This window comes from Parus major, chromosome 4 (assembly GCF_001522545.3).
Source record: "Parus major isolate Abel chromosome 4, Parus_major1.1, whole genome shotgun sequence".
NCBI lineage: Eukaryota > Metazoa > Chordata > Aves > Passeriformes > Paridae > Parus > Parus major.
This window is the reverse complement of record NC_031771.1, coordinates 61,813,772-61,822,779: the sequence shown is the minus strand read 5'-3', so window position 1 is coordinate 61,822,779 and position 9,008 is coordinate 61,813,772. Positions and strand designations below refer to the sequence as shown.

Below are 9,008 nucleotides of genomic sequence, written 5' to 3'. Positions count from 1 at the left end.
AAGCGCCTACCTTCCCTGGAGCCATGGGCTCAGGTCTCAGCACAGCTGACTCGTGTTGGCTGATGCTGCTTTGACCTCCACGTGCTCTGAGAGGGCTCAGGGCTGGACAACGAGGGGCAGCCCAAACTCACCCCACAGACTGTCCCTGAGCAAGGCATCCCCGTGTCCCTTGCACACTGGCACCCCCTGGTCAGCACCTGTGGGACTGTGCTCTTGCCTTCCCCCATCTCGCCGCTCCATCACTCCTGGAGGTGATAAGGGAGCAGAGCGTGGGCACTTCCTGGGCGTGGGCAGATCTGTTGGGCTTGGTCTTTTCATGCAGGTGCTAGAGGGGAGATTCTTGTCTTCTTTGGAGCACGGAGTAGCTGGAGGCACAAACCAACCACTTGTGTGGGGAAGAGTGGGGGATGATCTTTCACACAGGCCCTTCAGATGGGATGTCCTCTTGCTGTGGAAACATGTCACAAATCACTTGTGAGTAGGGGTTTTCCCTGCTAACAGGAACATTTCTCCCCTCCCTCCAGCTTTGCATGCCTCCTGATGTTCTGCCTTTTATCTTCCAGGTAGCTGGATCCCAGTGATGCAATCTGAGATGAGAGGCTCTTTAAGATACAGAGACTGATATCAAAACTCACTGCTTTTAGGGAGTCAGTGCGGGTCCAGCTGCTGTGTGGGACAGAAGAGTTAGCTAATGGTGCTGGAAAGGCAGTGTACTGAGTTCTTGCAGCTTCCTTGGGCAAAAGAATTTTGCAAAAAGAGAAATTTGAAGTTTTTATATCCTCTCTGGCATCCTCTTGTTTCTTTTTTTATAAGGTACCTGTCAAAAAATATTTCTGATGAGTTGCTGTAACATGCCAAATTTCTTCATATCTGATGCTTTAAGTTTAACTATATTTATCTTGTTTATGAAAGCTGACAAGTGATACAGCCATAATAGCGCCAGCAGAAACTGCACAGCAATTTTACTTGGGTTCTTTTCAAGTCAGTGGAACTGTAAAATGAGATTAGTGCAGGAGCAGGGTTTATTGCAGCCATGAGAAACCAGATAGAAACATATCGCAGGGAACCAGCGATAGACTAAGAGGATCACATTCAGAGACATTGTGCCAAGGAGGGCTTGGCAGGATAACACAAGTGCATCTTTTAGCTCTGTGGAGCTGTGTCTTACTGTATTTCTGATATGGTTCTCCACTCATCCCAACAGGTGTCTCTTCCTTTCCTTCTCCAAACCCTCATATATTTTTCAGTGCATTATTCTGACACTGGTCGTGCTTGTAGCTTGATGAGGCTTTTTAGGAGTAGTGGGAAACTGGAAACAATGGTGCCTGTGATTCTCCTCACAACCCTTAGCATAGCCCAAGAAAATCTGTGTGCCAGTGGCTACTGCTTTCTTCTGCTAGCTCTGTTTTCTCTGTTAAAGAAGGTATCTTATTAGGAGTACATCTCACTGCTGAAGTAGTTATATTCATAGAAAAAGAAATAATCTTCATAGATAAAGAAGTCTTTTCCCTTTAATATGTGAAGTGTTGTTATGTATGTCATGTTACAATATGGGGGTGTATATGTCTATATATATATATATAGATAGATAGATATAGATAGATAGATAGATATATACACACACTTATTCAGGTCCATGTTGATCAGGAAGTGAATCCAGAAGTTTCTGGAGCAAAAAGCACATCTTGTGTACTTGGAATCTTAGCATAGACCTCTGTGCAAGTCCCCATTCTCTCTGGAGCAGACATAACTCAGAGCAGCTCACATAAAGACTCGCTGAGATGTTGCTCAGAGGTTCCAGCTGGGATTCAGCCCTTTTCTCCCTGGCTGAGTTGAAGCCTCACTCATGCTCAGCTCATTTCCTAAAACACACTTCCTGCATGCCATGAAAGGCTATTCTTATTTCAGCCCCAGTGACAGGAGAAGGGCAAAGCTGGAAGGGTGTCCAGCTACCAGGTGGAGCAGCAGCTACTTTAGCTCCAGCAGTGACAGAGACCGACAGACACAATGAAGATGTAGGGAAGGGAGGAGCAGCTGGGCAGTGGACAAGGCCTGTGAGCTTTCCAGCTCCCTGGGACATGGTTTGAATTTGTTCCAGCCATTCAAAATGGTCTTTCACTTCTTGGCAGAAGCTCACAAAGTTTCTTAGCTAAGCAAAGAGAGCACAAGTCTTCATTGTGCATGGATAGAGACAGACACTGGTCATTTGATTATTGTTGTTGAGAACATAAATGACTGCAATGTTGCAAATGCCACTGGGGGAAGTGAGAGGCTCCCTCATGAAGAGGCCTTGGATGCTATTTGTATCCAAAAGCATCCTGAGATGAAATCATGATTCTCTGGCTGAGTGACCATCCCCAAACTCTGACATGTTGCTTTTTAACTGCACTCAGGGGGCTACTGCTGAAAGAAAGGCATTTCTTTATCTCCCTACTAATATATTTTCCTTCTGTGCCATTAAGCTTTCCTTATGGATATCTATGCTTTGCAATGATGCTTACAGACTTGCCTTTGCAGACCTTAGGAAAGGTCTGTACCCACAACAAATTAGTTGCTTTCCCACTTACCCCAAATAGCTAAAAAAACTGAACAGGAGAAGGATTATTCTCCAGACTTTACAGATGGTGAACAGAGGCACAGATAAACTACACAATTTCCTTGTGATTATTCTGGAAATCTGTAACAGAACCAGGCCTTGGACCAAAATTTCTGGTGTCCCTGTGCCAGACTGCAACCACAGTCTGGCCTTTCTCTCTGAAGGTATGTATTAGTAGAGTTTTAAGTTCAGAGGAATGATCACCTTATCTAGGCTGACCTCCTCTGTGTCAAGTCCAGGAATTTATTTGATCAAAGCATATTTTACAGAAGAGAATACAGTCCTGATCTGAAGACACCAGGACATAGGAAATAATTTTACAACTTCCCTCTGTACTATTCCAGTGGTTAATCATCTTTGTTGCTGACTTGTTTTTCATATGAATGAGCCTGGCTTCAATTTGGTTCCTGTGATGCTTCTTTTCTGCTAGATTAAAGGGGCCTTCTCTATCTCAGTTTTCTTCCTCTCCTTTTCTCAGACAATTTTTTCATGTGTCTGGAAACCAGTCAGGTTGACAAGTTACTTGATGCTGAATCCTGGGGATGTGTTTTTTCCACCTCATGCCTGTCTTTGGGATTTTCCCTTCTCTTTCATAGTGCAAAAATTAGAAATCTTTTTTAAAAAAATGAGAGGGGAAGTATGAAAGAAGTCAGCATGCAATATTCTTTACTTCCAGGTGCAGTGAGGAACATGTAACCAAAGGAAGAAGATTAGCAGTGATGATGCCAAATTCTGCTCTCATTCGTATTATTAGTGATAATTTCAAACTTGTGTCTGTTAGGTAACCTTTTGTTAAGTGGAACATCTTGATGAACACCTGCCACCAGGTACTGATTATGTGGGACTCCAGTCCTGATTTGAGAGCCATTGTTGTATTGAGACTTTCCTGATAAGAAGAAAGTCTCAGAACTTCAAGAAAACTTGCCCTTTTCCCATTTTCTGCATACAATTTACCACTGCTATTACTTGACAGGGTTTTTTTGCAAGCATTGGAATGATATGAAACACTTAGCTGGGAAAAAAGCTTGGGAAGATCCATGAAGGAAATAGCCAGAAACATCAGCAAATTTAGAACCTTAAGAGAAAGAGCAGAAAGGTGGAAAAAGCAGGAGCTGATTTTCTGTTTAACCTGTCTCAAGAAGCAAAAAGGCAAGTGACAGACAGCTGCCCATGAGCAGGGGCTCACTGGGGAATATTCACAGCAGTTGTGAGTCTGGGACAAAATTCAGACTGCAGGGCAGGCTTTTTGTAAGATTCTAGTCTGTGTTACAGATGCCAGTGCAAAAACTGAATTCCAGAGAAATTAGTTAGGAAAGCAAAACTTCCTCTGGGAAGCAGCATAACCACTGGCTGTAGCTGTGTAGATTTTCATACCTTTGTGATTTCAAATTGGAAGTATCAATACTTGGATCTAGTACTTTATGGAAGATGATCTAATAGGGTTCCCAAATCAGCTAGGAGCAGATAAGCTTCTTCTCCACTGCACAAGAACTTCTCTGCTGTATATGACTACTACAAAACTTGTCACCACTCATTCAGTGTTCTTAAATGCCAAATTCAGTTCTTTCAGGCTTGGGTTAGGTTTGTCTTTTTTTCCATATTGTGTACTTTTATAGAAAGGACATTTGGAATTCAAACATCCTGAAAGAAATCTTCCTAGAGGGGATCTTCCCAAAAGGAAACTGCATCTATTTAAAGTAACAAAACATAGAACATGTGCTACTGGAAAACCATCCCATGCATTGAGTCATTGTTAATGGGGTATTTATTTTATTTTATTTTATTTTATTTTTCAATGATCCAAATCAAACTTGGGTTAAAGGGCAGATAAACCAAGGACCCTTGAAAAATTAATAGGAAGCAATTAAAGCATCCACAGTTCCAGAATGATCCCAAAGCCTTTAGTATATTGCACTCTCTTCTAATGTTATAACCAACAAAATTCTTATTGGCTGAAAATAGAGAAATAATGATAGTAAATATAGTCACTATAGTGACTTCAGGAAACACAAAACAAAATTTAAGGGGTACATGAAACATTCCCCTTAAAAATTAATTTCTAATTCAATTTCTGTGTCTCTGTTCATCATGTTACCAGATAGATGAAACCTATCACCTGCAAAAACTATTTTTCCTTCAAGGGAGAAGCAGTTCTCTCCTGATCTGTGGTTTTCAGACATCAGGAGGAAAATATGGCAGATGCTGGCTGCCCTGAATAGGAAAATCAGAGCTGGAGATGGAGCAGTGTTTCCAGTGTGCAGCAGAGTGCACAGGAGGAGAGGCACTGGCACTTAGGCTTAGAATTGACACAATGCCTTGTGGATTTCAAAATGGACACAGATATAAGTACCTCCCTGCAGGCACAGGAGCTGGGGCTGTACAAACTCAGAATTTCAGTTTGAAAGGCTGGGGTAAAAAATACATGAGGAGTGGATAGAGTCATTCAGTGAAAGTTAAGAGTAGATTTTTCCTACTCAGGGCAATTGGCTTTGGGTAAATCTTCTTAAAATTACCCCTGGTTTTAGGTATCTCACTGCTATGGGTTTATTCTTTTGGTTTGAAATCCATCAGGCAAAACCAGAGGGGCTCCAAAGTATTTAGGGGTTAAGAGGAGATTGCTACATGCTCTGGAGCTGCAGATGTGGCCATTGTTTGGGACAGAAATTTAAGGTCCAATAACCTACATTTCTGTAACAACCTGTGATCTTATTTGTGTTTCATTGTGTATTTCCAGAGTCCAGAAGTCTTTTGTAAATTAGTTTCACTGCTTCCTTTGGGGAGAACTAAAAGAAAAACTTATGGTCATGACCTCATAAATTATAAATAGATTTAAATGGTAGCAGTGGGCCAAGCTCAGGAGCTGACATCTAAGAGACAATTGAGACTTTTGCTGATACTGATAGAGAGTCCATGTTCTGGAATTTCCTTTGTCTGACACCAATTCCTTCATCTATAAAAGAATAGCAGAAAAGGAAGGAAATGCTTTGCTGTAATTTATACAGGAGAAAACAGAAAAAAAGATGTTTGAGTACTGTCCCAGTACAGGGGTGAATGAAATAAATATACACACAAAATTTACCTCTTTGGGGAATTCATGTCAGCATCAGCTCCTTTGTACAGGGAGGAAATCAAAATGAGCATAATGCCACCTTCTGTCACGGCTTCACTTTCCATTAAGACAGTGCTGCCTTACTGGGTAAGAGATAAAAATTCATCCTCTATTAATCAAAAACATTTTAGAATGTGACCCAATATCTGCACAGGTGAAACCCACAGCAATAGCCTGAGCAACATCAGATCCTAATTTAGGCATCTTCTATTATTAATTGTGGCAGGTTTGCTGGAGAGCACAGAATCATATCACAAAATCCTCTGGGTAACAAAGCCTTGCAGCTCCGTCTGAAGCAGGAAAAATGAGGAGGTTACAGGAGGACACAGCAGAGCCAAAGCAGGTCACTGGATGAGTCATTCGCACTCAGGTATTCACAGCTACCATTTCCTGGTTCCCATCACCAGACAACACTTGTCTTAGCACATTATTCCCAGGTTTCTAAGATTTTATTTTAAAAGCTGGAGTGCAGGCTTTGGATGATCACAGACCAGCAATCGTGCTGTCCAAGACAGAGATTCACACCATCACCCAGCAGACTCCACTGGACATCTTCCACCTGCATGGCCTTTCCTTGGTATCCATCTCAGCCTGACATGACATGATGTTAAATGAGATCAGGATAACAGCAGCCATGGGAGGTCAAGAAATTTGTATTGTGTATAATCAAATGTGTGCCTCAAACAGGTAGATTCTCGCTTTATGAGATCGTGGGAGTTAACTTTCATTTAGGAGAAATAAGCATTCAGTCAACTGAGGCCCTTCTCTTTTACATACAGATAGGCTCCTCTGTTCATCTGCATTCTATAAAGGCTTGTTATTCTTCTGTGTTTATCAGATCTGCGATATGGAGGAGAACAGAAAACGTGTGTGATATCCGCCAGCTGGATTCCATCTGTCTTTTCTCTGTGGAGATGGAGTTTCAAAGGCTACATCCTATCTACTGTCACACCCTCTCCCAACATGAGAAGCTAAGTGTAAAGTTTGGCCAAAGTGTTGGAAAAACAGTATCTCTTTTGTACATCACAACTATTTCCCTACCTACACAAAAGTAGCATTCTTCCTGTTCTGGCATGCAGGATGTATTGTTGCACTGTATCACAACTTTTTATTTAATAAGAGAAGTCTGGCCAAAATTATTTCAGAGCAAGCTGGTTGGGTTTTTTGTTAGGGTTAGATTTTCTTTTTCAGTTGGACTCTGTGCACCTATGTGTGTGTTGGTTTGTGTACAGAGCAGGGTCAGGGGGACTGTGACTGACAAGTACAAGTGCTGTCTGATTACAGCACAGGATGTGGTCTCATCACATTTCTGGGAGGGGAAAGAAACACCTACCTGAATAAAATCCCAGTTTTTTTTTCTCTTGAACTGATTGAGGCTTTGCCATTCGCTTCACCACAAGCCCTAAGGGACTAAGGAATTTAAGTTTCTCAGGATAACACCCATGACGGAGCAGCATTATTGCAAATCAGCAAGACTCGGTGATGTTTTCTTGCCCTAACAACTAGAGAGCTCTGTTTTTTCTGTTTTTTGGGTCCAGCAGCTGCAGCATTTCTGGTAAAGTGCAAACCACATCAGAGAGGAGCATGAGACATGGGTTTAGCCAAGGAGCATGGTCTTGGGTTTAGCCAAGGAGCTGGGAGGTGTTGGCCCATCCATTCATTTCCCAGCACGCAGCTCAGAGCTGCCATCCTTTCCCACCAGAGCCACTCCTCTCCTGAGGCCACAGAGCAGTGAGATGTGTGAAAGGTTGGGGCTGGTGCCCAACAGTCCTTCAGGAGCCTCCTTCCTCCTGCTGTGAGGCAGATGCATGTGCCCCACAGAGCAGGGAGGGAGCAGCAAGGGCCAGCACAATCATTTGGCTCCAGACTTTCTCAACAACTCCTCCTTCACCACCAAGAGGACTTTCCATATCTTTGCAAACCTTTTGTTAATTTACTTGCCCATTATCTTATACATTTAAAGTGTATATTCCTTTACATATTTCATGGTTGAAGGTCCTTGTCTCACAGATCAGAGGCATAGGAAGAGTACTCTGACTCTGGCCAGAACATCCATCTCATTTTAGTGGAAGCATAATTTCTTTGGGTTATTTTCAGAGGGACACGCTTTCTTTGATGATTAACCAGGCAATACCAGATACATGCCCAGACTCACCATCCAACAGACAGCTAGTGGACCACATACAAGCAAAAAAGGCCTTTGATATCTGTACATTAGCTGTGCATCTATGGGTATTGCTTGCTTTGCCCTTGTCCGTGGTCACAGGAAGTAACATATGCCCTGAAATGGGTTAAGAAAGCAACTTTCACTGAGCTTTCCATTAAACCACCATGACATTGTGGGTTCCTATTGAAAAACTAGGTCTGGTTCCTAGTGCAACACACAGAGATGCACTGTTTATTTTGAAACTGCAGAAAAGTGAAATGAGTTTTGATGGGTACTAGTTGTGAATTCCTATGCCTATATAATTATTTTATTTTTACTCTTGGGCACTCTTCTACAAATACCTAAGCTTGACTTTCACAGACTGCCCTCCATAGTTAGGGTGGGACTGAACTTGTTTCAGTCATGTAGAAATAAAGACCTGACAGGTGTTTGGCCTCCCCAGAGAGCCAGAAGAGACTTATAGCAAACTGCTCCCCAGTCCTGTAGCTGTCTCTGAGGTGTCTATCCCAGTAAACCACTTGGTTAGGTCTTTTGGATATTGAGTGTTAAGCTTGTTACCAGGCTGGGGTAGAGCTAACACCTGTGATTGACTGCTTGATGATTTACCTGGAGAATTGGTGAAGTTTTCTCAAAATGCTCCTCTGATTTCTTCCCTTGAACCTCATTATAGCACAGTGATCTGAATTGTAGAACCACAGAACCATAGAACCACAAAATCATAGAATGGTTAGGGTTGGAAGGGACATTAAAGATCATCTAGTTCCAACCTCCTGCCATGGGCAGGGATGCCACTCAGTAAACCAAATTTTTTGGGGTGCCACCAAACCTTGAACCCACCTTCAGGGGTGTTGTGAAACTGGAAAACTCGGGCAAAATCCCATAAAAGCATGAAGTGTTGATTCATGTATTTATGGTAGAGGATCAAATGACCTCTTCTGAGAAGGGGTTATGTGCTGAAAAGCAGGAGGTCAATGCAGCAAGTTTGGGAAGAATTCCCACGGGACCTAGTCTCAGAGGCATAAAAATGCAAACAATCCTTGAAATAAAGTATGAGTCAAACAAGGATGGAAATCAAGCTGAGGAGCACAGATAGCTCATGAGTAGTTTAAGCACATGCCAGGCCCAGAGGAAACTCC

General features: G+C 42.5%; 1 long non-coding RNA gene across 1 annotated transcript; it reads left to right on the top strand.

Annotated features, from left to right (window-relative positions):
• Window positions 1-278: 278 nt before the first annotated feature.
• On the top strand, window positions 279-782 carry LOC107203554. Its single transcript, XR_001521232.2, has 2 exons — window positions 279-474; window positions 564-782. It is a non-coding gene; the product is annotated as an uncharacterized LOC107203554 (long non-coding RNA).
• Window positions 783-9,008: the final 8,226 nt, after the last annotated feature.